Raw genomic sequence first — 10,059 nt, 5'->3', positions numbered from 1 at the left:
AATTGTGAATGACACCCAGTTCCACCAAAAAGCCACCCAAAAAATCAAAACAGTCTGTAGTGTGAATGACGCCCAGTTCTACCAAAAATCAGAACAGTCTGTAATGTGAACGTGACAGAGTTGGATCAGAAAAATCCACAGGATAACAGAAAACACAGTGAGGTTCACTGACCAAGTCGGCTGCAGAAAGAACAAAAAGGACTACGAGGGATTAACATAGGGAGCAGGTTCTTACACATGGAGAAAGAACGGGAGTAAAGGTGAGGTGCAACACAGGTTGGCATCAACAATGAACTGGCATTGACTGACAACCAAGGAAGTGGACTACAGACTCGCATGGGAGGAGCAAAGTGTGGGAAAAGACATAACTGAACAGACAAAATCTAGTATAAGAATAATCATAGCAATAAATGAAACAGGACAGGACAGAACTCAGGAGTGATAAAGAGCAAGAGTGAAAAACAACAAGTGAGTGAACAGAACACAAAGACTAATAAATAAACACAGAAAAGCAGTGTGAAAACACAAAAACATGTGAAGGAGTGCCAATGAAAAAACACTACAGACAGATGAGGGTGTAGGGGTGGAACATGAGGGACGAGACCACTGACAGAAGAACAAACAAATCTATACAGGGCATAAGACAAAATGAACACATACACAAAATAATAGTACATAGAGAATGAAACAACTGAATATATACAGATAATACTTAAATTCACCAACAACTAAAAACAAAGACATGATAAAAACCACAACCAAACGGGCCACTGGGTGGAACCACAACATACCCCCAATATACAGAATGGGGAACAACAAAGAACTGTGACAGACCAAAAACAAAACCCCAGAAACAGACCAAAAAAAAAAAAAAAACAAAAAAAAAAACACACCTGGAACCCACAGAGAACCAAACCAGGGTGGGAAGGAGGGGGCCGGAAGGCGGAAACTGCCATGACCCACCCTTAATGGACCAAAATGGCAGCCAGTAGACAACACATTGAAGTTACAGCTCATCAGCCGGCAGAACCTGGAATGAACAGTCCAGGGCCGGTCTTGTGACCTGAAGCCAATTGGGCCAATAGCTGACCCTAACAGAGTCTGGTGGACGACTCTGGCCACCAGATGTTTGCGTCGAATCCAGCAGGCGTCTGGGTGGCTGGATGGAGACCAGAGATGCAACAGGAAGTTGATTGCGGTGCACTGCAGAGTCAGCAGCACGGCCAGGCAGCTTACTAATGTTCCTAGTGGCAACTGAAAGGGCACTGACCGGCCCTCTGGAATCCACGGCTGAGGCAGGAAGGTTGCAGGGAGACCCTCTGGAGTTTACAGTGATGACTGGTGAGCTGCTGGACGACCCCACTAGATTCCACAGCCAGAGCAATCACACAGCTCATCGGGGTCTACCACAGCCGAAGACGGGAAACCAGTCAGCTCACCAATGGACCAGGTTCCACTGGACTGTGGGCAAATGGCTCCGTTGAGATGCCATCAGGGGAGGAGCTGATTGTTTCCATTGCCTCTGGCAGAGACCCGGACCTGCTCACTGGCCTGAAACACAAGACAGATGGTGGTTGGTTACCCACACCCACCCTGGAGCCAAGAGGTGGTCCTGCTGGAGCATAGACTCCTCCGGAACCAGTGCTAATCAGTTCCCCGGGATCAGCACTGTCCACAGGAGCATCATCCAGTGGTTCCACACGACTGCTGACATCAGGGGAGGAGCACCCAGGCAACTCTTCAGGAGCTGTGATACCTTCAGGCTCTGTGCCGCTGTATGGTATGGAACCAGAGGCCTCCTTTGGAACATTGATGTCACCCGGTAGGGGGCAGCTGTCTCCCTCCCACCTGGAACATAAAAAAGAAGAGACGAGCCGCCATGCCATTTGATGAGGTGCGTCCGTCCACGACTGCCTCGGAACTTGAGGAAAGCACTGGTTTTGAGGTGTGTCCATCCACAACTGCCTCAGAACTACAGGGAAGCACTTGTGGTGAGGCGCGTGCATCCTTGACTGCCTCAGAACTAGAAGAAGACACAGTTCCAATCCAACCCAATTTATTTATAGAGCACATTTAAAAAACAACAAAGTTGACCAAAGCGCTGTACAATGACAAAATAAATCAATAAATAGATTGGCAACAATAAAAGTTTTTAAAAACAATAAAATCAACCCTCTAGTCAAAAGCCAAAGAAAACAAGTATGTTTTAAGACAAGATTTAAAAACTAGAGGTGACTCCGCCTGCCTGATACAGAGAGGCAGGTCATTCCACAATCTGGGACCAACAACAGAAAAAGCTCTATCACCTCTACGTTTGAGCTTTGTCTGAGGAACTACAAGTAAAGCTTGATCTCGTGACCTAAGCACGTGATAAGGAATAAGACACGAGCAGGTCAGACAGATACCTTGGAGCAAGATCATTAAGACATTTAAAAAAAACAAAATTTTAAAATCAATACATTAGCAAACAGGCAGCCAGTGAAGGGAAAAAAGAATGGGCGAAACATGGTCATACCGCCGGGATCCAGTCAAAAGACGGGCTGTAGCATTCTGGACCAGCTGCAGCCATGCAAGTGAGGCCTGGCTAATACCAGCGTACAGTGCATTACAATAATCCAGCCGAGTCATAACAAAAGCATGGATTAAAATCTCCAAGTGATGCCTTGAAAGTGAGGACTTAATCTTAGCTAGCTGCCTCAGATGAAAGAAACTTGCCTTCACAACAGCACTGATTTGTTTATCAGGCTTAAAATCTTTATCCATTCTCACACCAAGGTTGCAAACCGTAGATTTAATACATTGCGTCAATGGTCCAAGGTTTATTGAACCACAACTACCTGATTTACTTGGCCCGACCAGAAGAACTTCAGTTTCCTTTTCATTAAAGAGTAGGAAGTTTGCAGACATCCAGTCTTTAATGTTCTCAATGCACTCCAGAAGATGATTGGCACCAAAAGCATTCTCATGCTTTAGGGGCACAGATTTGACTGTCATCAGCATAAAGGTGAAATGACATCCCAAATCTACGAAAAACTGATCCCAGCGGAAGCAAATACAATGAAAAAAGAAGTGGCCCAAGAATGGACCCTTGTGGTACACCACATGACAGAGGAGCTGTGGAGGAAACAAAATCTCCAAGTCTTACACAAAACTCCTATCCGTTACGTAGGATCTGAACCATTCTAGAGCATAGCCCTGAATGCCGACCACATTCTTAAGGCGATCCAGGAGGATCTCATGATCCACTGTGTCAAATGCAGCAGTCAGATCCAACAGTGTGACCAGAATCAGTGGACACCAACATGTCATTAAAAACCCTCAAAGCTGACTCAGTACTATGAAAATTCTTAAAACCAGATTGAAATACCTCAGGGATCTCATGCTCATCTAAAAAAAAGCTTTCAACTGATTAAAAACAATTTTCTTCAACACCTTTGACAAAAATGGTAATTTAGAAATAGGGCGAAAGTTGGATAGATCACTAGGATCAAGACCAGACTTCTTTATCAATGGCTGAACAACCACATGCTTCAGGCAAGCAGGCACTACCCCATTTATCAAGCTTCCATTGACGCAGTGTAGGACAGAGGAAGCCATTGTGGGAAACACTTCTTTAAACAGACGTGGAGGATTGATGAGGCGCATCCGTCCATGACTGCCTCGGAGCTACAGGAAAGCACTTGTGAGGCGCGTCTGTCCACAACTGCCTCAGAACTTGAAAGAAAAATAGGTTTAGAGTGCCTAGTCATGTCTGTCTCAGTGCTCGGCGATGCACCAGGTGAGGAAGCATGCTGGCCCGTGAACCTCTTGGAGCTGGGAGACAAAACAGGGGATAAGTGGATCATTTTCTGCGACATGGGTCCAAATGGGGGTTCTGGCTGCAAAACTGTGATCTCTGGGGAAATAGCCACTTGATCTGTCCAGACAGATTTTGGACGTGTCCTTTTCTTCTTTCGGGCACCACCCATACCAGAAATGTACGGCGAGGTTAGCGGTTGAGGTCGACTGGAAGACAGCGGCTGCTGATGGGCCGCCTGGAGACCTGACATATGCTGAGGTAGGCGAGAAGCCATGCCCAATGGAAAAATGGTGTTTGTTGACAGCTGAGGGAGGAAAACCTGAAGCTTGGTTAACGTTTGCTGAAGGTTGGTGAGGAGGGTCTGTATTGAGGTCAGGTCTGTCCTAGTATGTGGTGTTGTGAGCTGTGCAGAAATGTGTGGTGGGTGCATGTATGTGGAAGGCTATGGACTGTGCCGGACTGGCCTGTGCTGTGTGCATGCCATATATTCTTCTGTATCAGTCGGAGAAGGAGGCACAAGGTAGGATGGGAAGACATGGAAGTCATCTCGGTTGTGGGTGTTTTGGTGGTGCTCCCTAAGGAGGGGTTTATCTGAGAGTCCTGGGGGTCAGGTGAATATAAGAAGTCCATTGGATCATCAATATATGGAGGAACATGCTGCTGTATGAAGAGAGCTGATATGCTGAAGATCCGGATAAGCCATCATGAGGTCTGGTTCCGCGTGCGTTATGTTTTCTGCAGTGTCTAAGATAGACTTTTGTTTCCCCTGGTCAGAACACTCCAAATAGTCAAAAAACAAATCTCTTAACTGAAAAAACACCTCAGCAGTATTGCTTAGGTTCAGGGTCTCAGCCTCCTCATCCGGCTCCAGCCAGCAATCCCCCTCAGTATCTGATAAAAATCCATCTTCAGAGTCTGAGCATGTGTAATCTATTTTAGACACACCCGGCTTAGCTGGCAGGTAGGACTCCGGGTCCCATACCCAATCTGGGAGCCTACCTGCCTCACACAAATTATCCAAATTGTACAATTCAGGGAAGAGGTCAAACACCCAGTCATTCTCCTCAACAAGGTCCCATGTCTCATTCAAAAAATGGAGTGTAACTGCCATGAAAATAGTTGAATAAAAGCTTCAGTTTAGAAAAAACAGTCTTTAGTGCACCCAAATCAGCGGCGTTGCCTGCTGGGTTCTGACTTGGCCGGGTCATTCTGTTCCGGTTTGTTCGTAGCCTTCAAATTGAAACCCATAAGCAGGCAGAGAAGAACACAAGATGGTAAGGTGCAAAAAGGTGATTTATTCAGTTTCCCCCAAAATCAACACAAAAATCCAAAACAGTCTGAATTGTGAATGACACCCAGTTCCACCAAAAAGCCACACAAAAAATCAAAACAGTCTGTAGTGTGAATGACGCCCAGTTCTACCAAAAATCAGAACAGTCTGTAATGTGAACATGACTGAGTTAGATCAGAAAAATCCACAGGATAACAGAAAACACAATCCCAAAAACACAGTGAGGTTCACTGACCAAGTCGGCTGCAGAAAGAACAAAAAGGACTACGAGGGATTAACATAGGGAGCAGGTACTTACACATGGAGAAAGAACGGGAGTAAAGGTGAGGTGCAACACAGGTTGGCATCAACAATGAACCGGCATTGACTGACAACCAAGGAAGTGCTTAAAGTAGCTGAAATTGGGTACAGGTGGGAGACAAACGAGGAGGGACTACAGACTCGCATGGGAGGAGCAAAGTGTGGGAAAAGACATAACTGAACAGACAAAACCTAGTATAAGAATAATCATAGCAATAAATGAAACAGGACAGGACAGAACTCAGGAGTGATAAAGAGCAAGAGTGAAAAACAACAAGTGAGTGAACAGAACACAAAGACTAATAAATAAACACAGAAAAGCAGTGTGAAAACACAAAAACATGTGAAGGAGTGCCAATGAAAAAACACTACAGACAGATGAGGGTGTAGGGGTGGAACATGAGGGACGAGACCACTGACAGAAGAACAAACAAATCTATACAGGGCATAAGACAAAATGAACACATACACAAAATAATAGTACATAGAGAATGAAACAACTGAATATATACAGATAATACTTAAATTCACCAACAACTAAAAACAAAGACATGATAAAAACCACAACCAAACGGGCCACTGGGTGGAACCACAACATACCCCCAATATACAGAATGGGGAACAACAAAGAACTGTGACAGACCAAAAACAAAACCCCAGAAACAGACCAAAAAAAAAAAAAACAAAAAAAAAAAACACACCTGGAACCCACAGAGAACCAAACCAGGGTGGGAAGGAGGGGGCCGGAAGGCGGAAACTGCCATGACCCACCCTTAATGGACCAAAATGGCAGCCAGTAGACAACACATTGAAGTTACAGCTCATCAGCCGGCAGAACCTGGAATGAACAGTCCAGGGCCGGTCTTGTGACCTGAAGCCAATTGGGCCAATAGCTGACCCTAACAGAGTCTGGTGGACGACTCTGGCCACCAGATGTTTGCGTCGAATCCAGCAGGTGTCTGGGTGGCTGGATGGAGACCAGAGATGCAACAGGAAGTTGATTGCGGTGCACTGCAGAGTCAGCAGCACGGCCAGGCAGCTTACTAATGTTCCTAGTGGCAACTGAAAGGGCACTGACCGGCCCTCTGGAATCCACGGCTGAGGCAGGAAGGTTGCAGGGAGACCCTCTGGAGTTTACAGTGATGACTGGTGAGCTGCTGGACGACCCCACTAGATTCCACAGCCAGAGCAATCACACAGCTCATCGGGGTCTACCACAGCCGAAGACGGGAAACCAGTCAGCTCACCAATGGACCAGGTTCCACTGGACTGTGGGCAAATGGCTCCGTTGAGATGCCATCAGGGGAGGAGCTGATTGTTTCCATTGCCTCTGGCAGAGACCCGGACCTGCTCACTGGCCTGAAACACAAGACAGATGGTGGTTGGTTACCCACACCCACCCTGGAGCCAAGAGGTGGTCCTGCTGGAGCATAGACTCCTCCGGAACCAGTGCTAATCAGTTCCCCGGGATCAGCACTGTCCACAGGAGCATCATCCAGTGGTTCCACACGACTGCTGACATCAGGGGAGGAGCACCCAGGCAACTCTTCAGGAGCTGTGATACCTTCAGGCTCTGTGCCGCTGTATGGTATGGAACCAGAGGCCTCCTTTGGAACATTGATGTCACCCGGTAGGGGGCAGCTGTCTCCCTCCCACCTGGAACATAAAAAAGAAGAGACGAGCCGCCATGCCATTTGATGAGGTGCGTCCGTCCACGACTGCCTCGGAACTTGAGGAAAGCACTGGTTTTGAGGTGTGTCCATCCACAACTGCCTCAGAACTACAGGGAAGCACTTGTGGTGAGGCGCGTGCATCCTTGACTGCCTCAGAACTAGAAGAAGACACAGTTCCAATCCAACCCAATTTATTTATAGAGCACATTTAAAAAACAACAAAGTTGACCAAAGCGCTGTACAATGACAAAATAAATCAATAAATAGATTGGCAACAATAAAAGTTTTTAAAAACAATAAAATCAACCCTCTAGTCAAAAGCCAAAGAAAACAAGTATGTTTTAAGACAAGATTTAAAAACTAGAGGTGACTCCGCCTGCCTGATACAGAGAGGCAGGTCATTCCACAATCTGGGACCAACAACAGAAAAAGCTCTATCACCTCTACGTTTGAGCTTTGTCTGAGGAACTACAAGTAAAGCTTGATCTCGTGACCTAAGCACGTGATAAGGAATAAGACACGAGCAGGTCAGACAGATACCTTGGAGCAAGATCATTAAGACATTTAAAAAAAACAAAATTTTAAAATCAATACATTAGCAAACAGGCAGCCAGTGAAGGGAAAAAAGAATGGGCGAAACATGGTCATACCGCCGGGATCCAGTCAAAAGACGGGCTGTAGCATTCTGGACCAGCTGCAGCCATGCAAGTGAGGCCTGGCTAATACCAGCGTACAGTGCATTACAATAATCCAGCCGAGTCATAACAAAAGCATGGATTAAAATCTCCAAGTGATGCCTTGAAAGTGAGGACTTAATCTTAGCTAGCTGCCTCAGATGAAAGAAACTTGCCTTCACAACAGCACTGATTTGTTTATCAGGCTTAAAATCTTTATCCATTCTCACACCAAGGTTGCAAACCGTAGATTTAATACATTGCGTCAATGGTCCAAGGTTTATTGAACCACAACTACCTGATTTACTTGGCCCGACCAGAAGAACTTCAGTTTCCTTTTCATTAAAGAGTAGGAAGTTTGCAGACATCCAGTCTTTAATGTTCTCAATGCACTCCAGAAGATGATTGGCACCAAAAGCATTCTCATGCTTTAGGGGCACAGATTTGACTGTCATCAGCATAAAGGTGAAATGACATCCCAAATCTACGAAAAACTGATCCCAGCGGAAGCAAATACAATGAAAAAAGAAGTGGCCCAAGAATGGACCCTTGTGGTACACCACATGACAGAGGAGCTGTGGAGGAAACAAAATCTCCAAGTCTTACACAAAAACTCCTATCCGTTACGTAGGATCTGAACCATTCTAGAGCATAGCCCTGAATGCCGACCACATTCTTAAGGCGATCCAGGAGGATCTCATGATCCACTGTGTCAAATGCAGCAGTCAGATCCAACAGTGTGACCAGAATCAGTGGACACCAACATGTCATTAAAAACCCTCAAAGCTGACTCAGTACTATGAAAATTCTTAAAACCAGATTGAAATACCTCAGGGATCTCATGCTCATCTAAAAAAAAGCTTTCAACTGATTAAAAACAATTTTCTTCAACACCTTTGACAAAAATGGTAATTTAGAAATAGGGCGAAAGTTGGATAGATCACTAGGATCAAGACCAGACTTCTTTATCAATGGCTGAACAACCACATGCTTCAGGCAAGCAGGCACTACCCCATTTATCAAGCTTCCATTGACGCAGTGTAGGACAGAGGAAGCCATTGTGGGAAACACTTCTTTAAACAGACGTGGAGGATTGATGAGGCGCATCCGTCCATGACTGCCTCGGAGCTACAGGAAAGCACTTGTGAGGCGCGTCTGTCCACAACTGCCTCAGAACTTGAAAGAAAAATAGGTTTAGAGTGCCTAGTCATGTCTGTCTCAGTGCTCGGCGATGCACCAGGTGAGGAAGCATGCTGGCCCGTGAACCTCTTGGAGCTGGGAGACAAAACAGGGGATAAGTGGATCATTTTCTGCGACATGGGTCCAAATGGGGGTTCTGGCTGCAAAACTGTGATCTCTGGGGAAATAGCCACTTGATCTGTCCAGACAGATTTTGGACGTGTCCTTTTCTTCTTTCGGGCACCACCCATACCAGAAATGTACGGCGAGGTTAGCGGTTGAGGTCGACTGGAAGACAGCGGCTGCTGATGGGCCGCCTGGAGACCTGACATATGCTGAGGTAGGCGAGAAGCCATGCCCAATGGAAAAATGGTGTTTGTTGACAGCTGAGGGAGGAAAACCTGAAGCTTGGTTAACGTTTGCTGAAGGTTGGTGAGGAGGGTCTGTATTGAGGTCAGGTCTGTCCTAGTATGTGGTGTTGTGAGCTGTGCAGAAATGTGTGGTGGGTGCATGTATGTGGAAGGCTATGGACTGTGCCGGACTGGCCTGTGCTGTGTGCATGCCATATATTCTTCTGTATCAGTCGGAGAAGGAGGCACAAGGTAGGATGGGAAGACATGGAAGTCATCTCGGTTGTGGGTGTTTTGGTGGTGCTCCCTAAGGAGGGGTTTATCTGAGAGTCCTGGGGGTCAGGTGAATATAAGAAGTCCATTGGATCATCAATATATGGAGGAACATGCTGCTGTATGAAGAGAGCTGATATGCTGAAGATCCGGATAAGCCATCATGAGGTCTGGTTCCGCGTGCGTTATGTTTTCTGCAGTGTCTAAGATAGACTTTTGTTTCCCCTGGTCAGAACACTCCAAATAGTCAAAAAACAAATCTCTTAACTGAAAAAACACCTCAGCAGTATTGCTTAGGTTCAGGGTCTCAGCCTCCTCATCCGGCTCCAGCCAGCAATCCCCCTCAGTATCTGATAAAAATCCATCTTCAGAGTCTGAGCATGTGTAATCTATTTTAGACACACCCGGCTTAGCTGGCAGGTAGGACTCCGGGTCCCATACCCAATCTGGGAGCCTACCTGCCTCACACAAATTATCCAAATTGTACAATTCAGGGAAGAGGTCAAACACCCAGTCATTC

This window comes from Thalassophryne amazonica, chromosome 8 (assembly GCF_902500255.1).
Source record: "Thalassophryne amazonica chromosome 8, fThaAma1.1, whole genome shotgun sequence".
Classification (NCBI taxonomy): domain Eukaryota; kingdom Metazoa; phylum Chordata; class Actinopteri; order Batrachoidiformes; family Batrachoididae; genus Thalassophryne; species Thalassophryne amazonica.
This window is presented reverse-complemented; position numbering follows the sequence as displayed.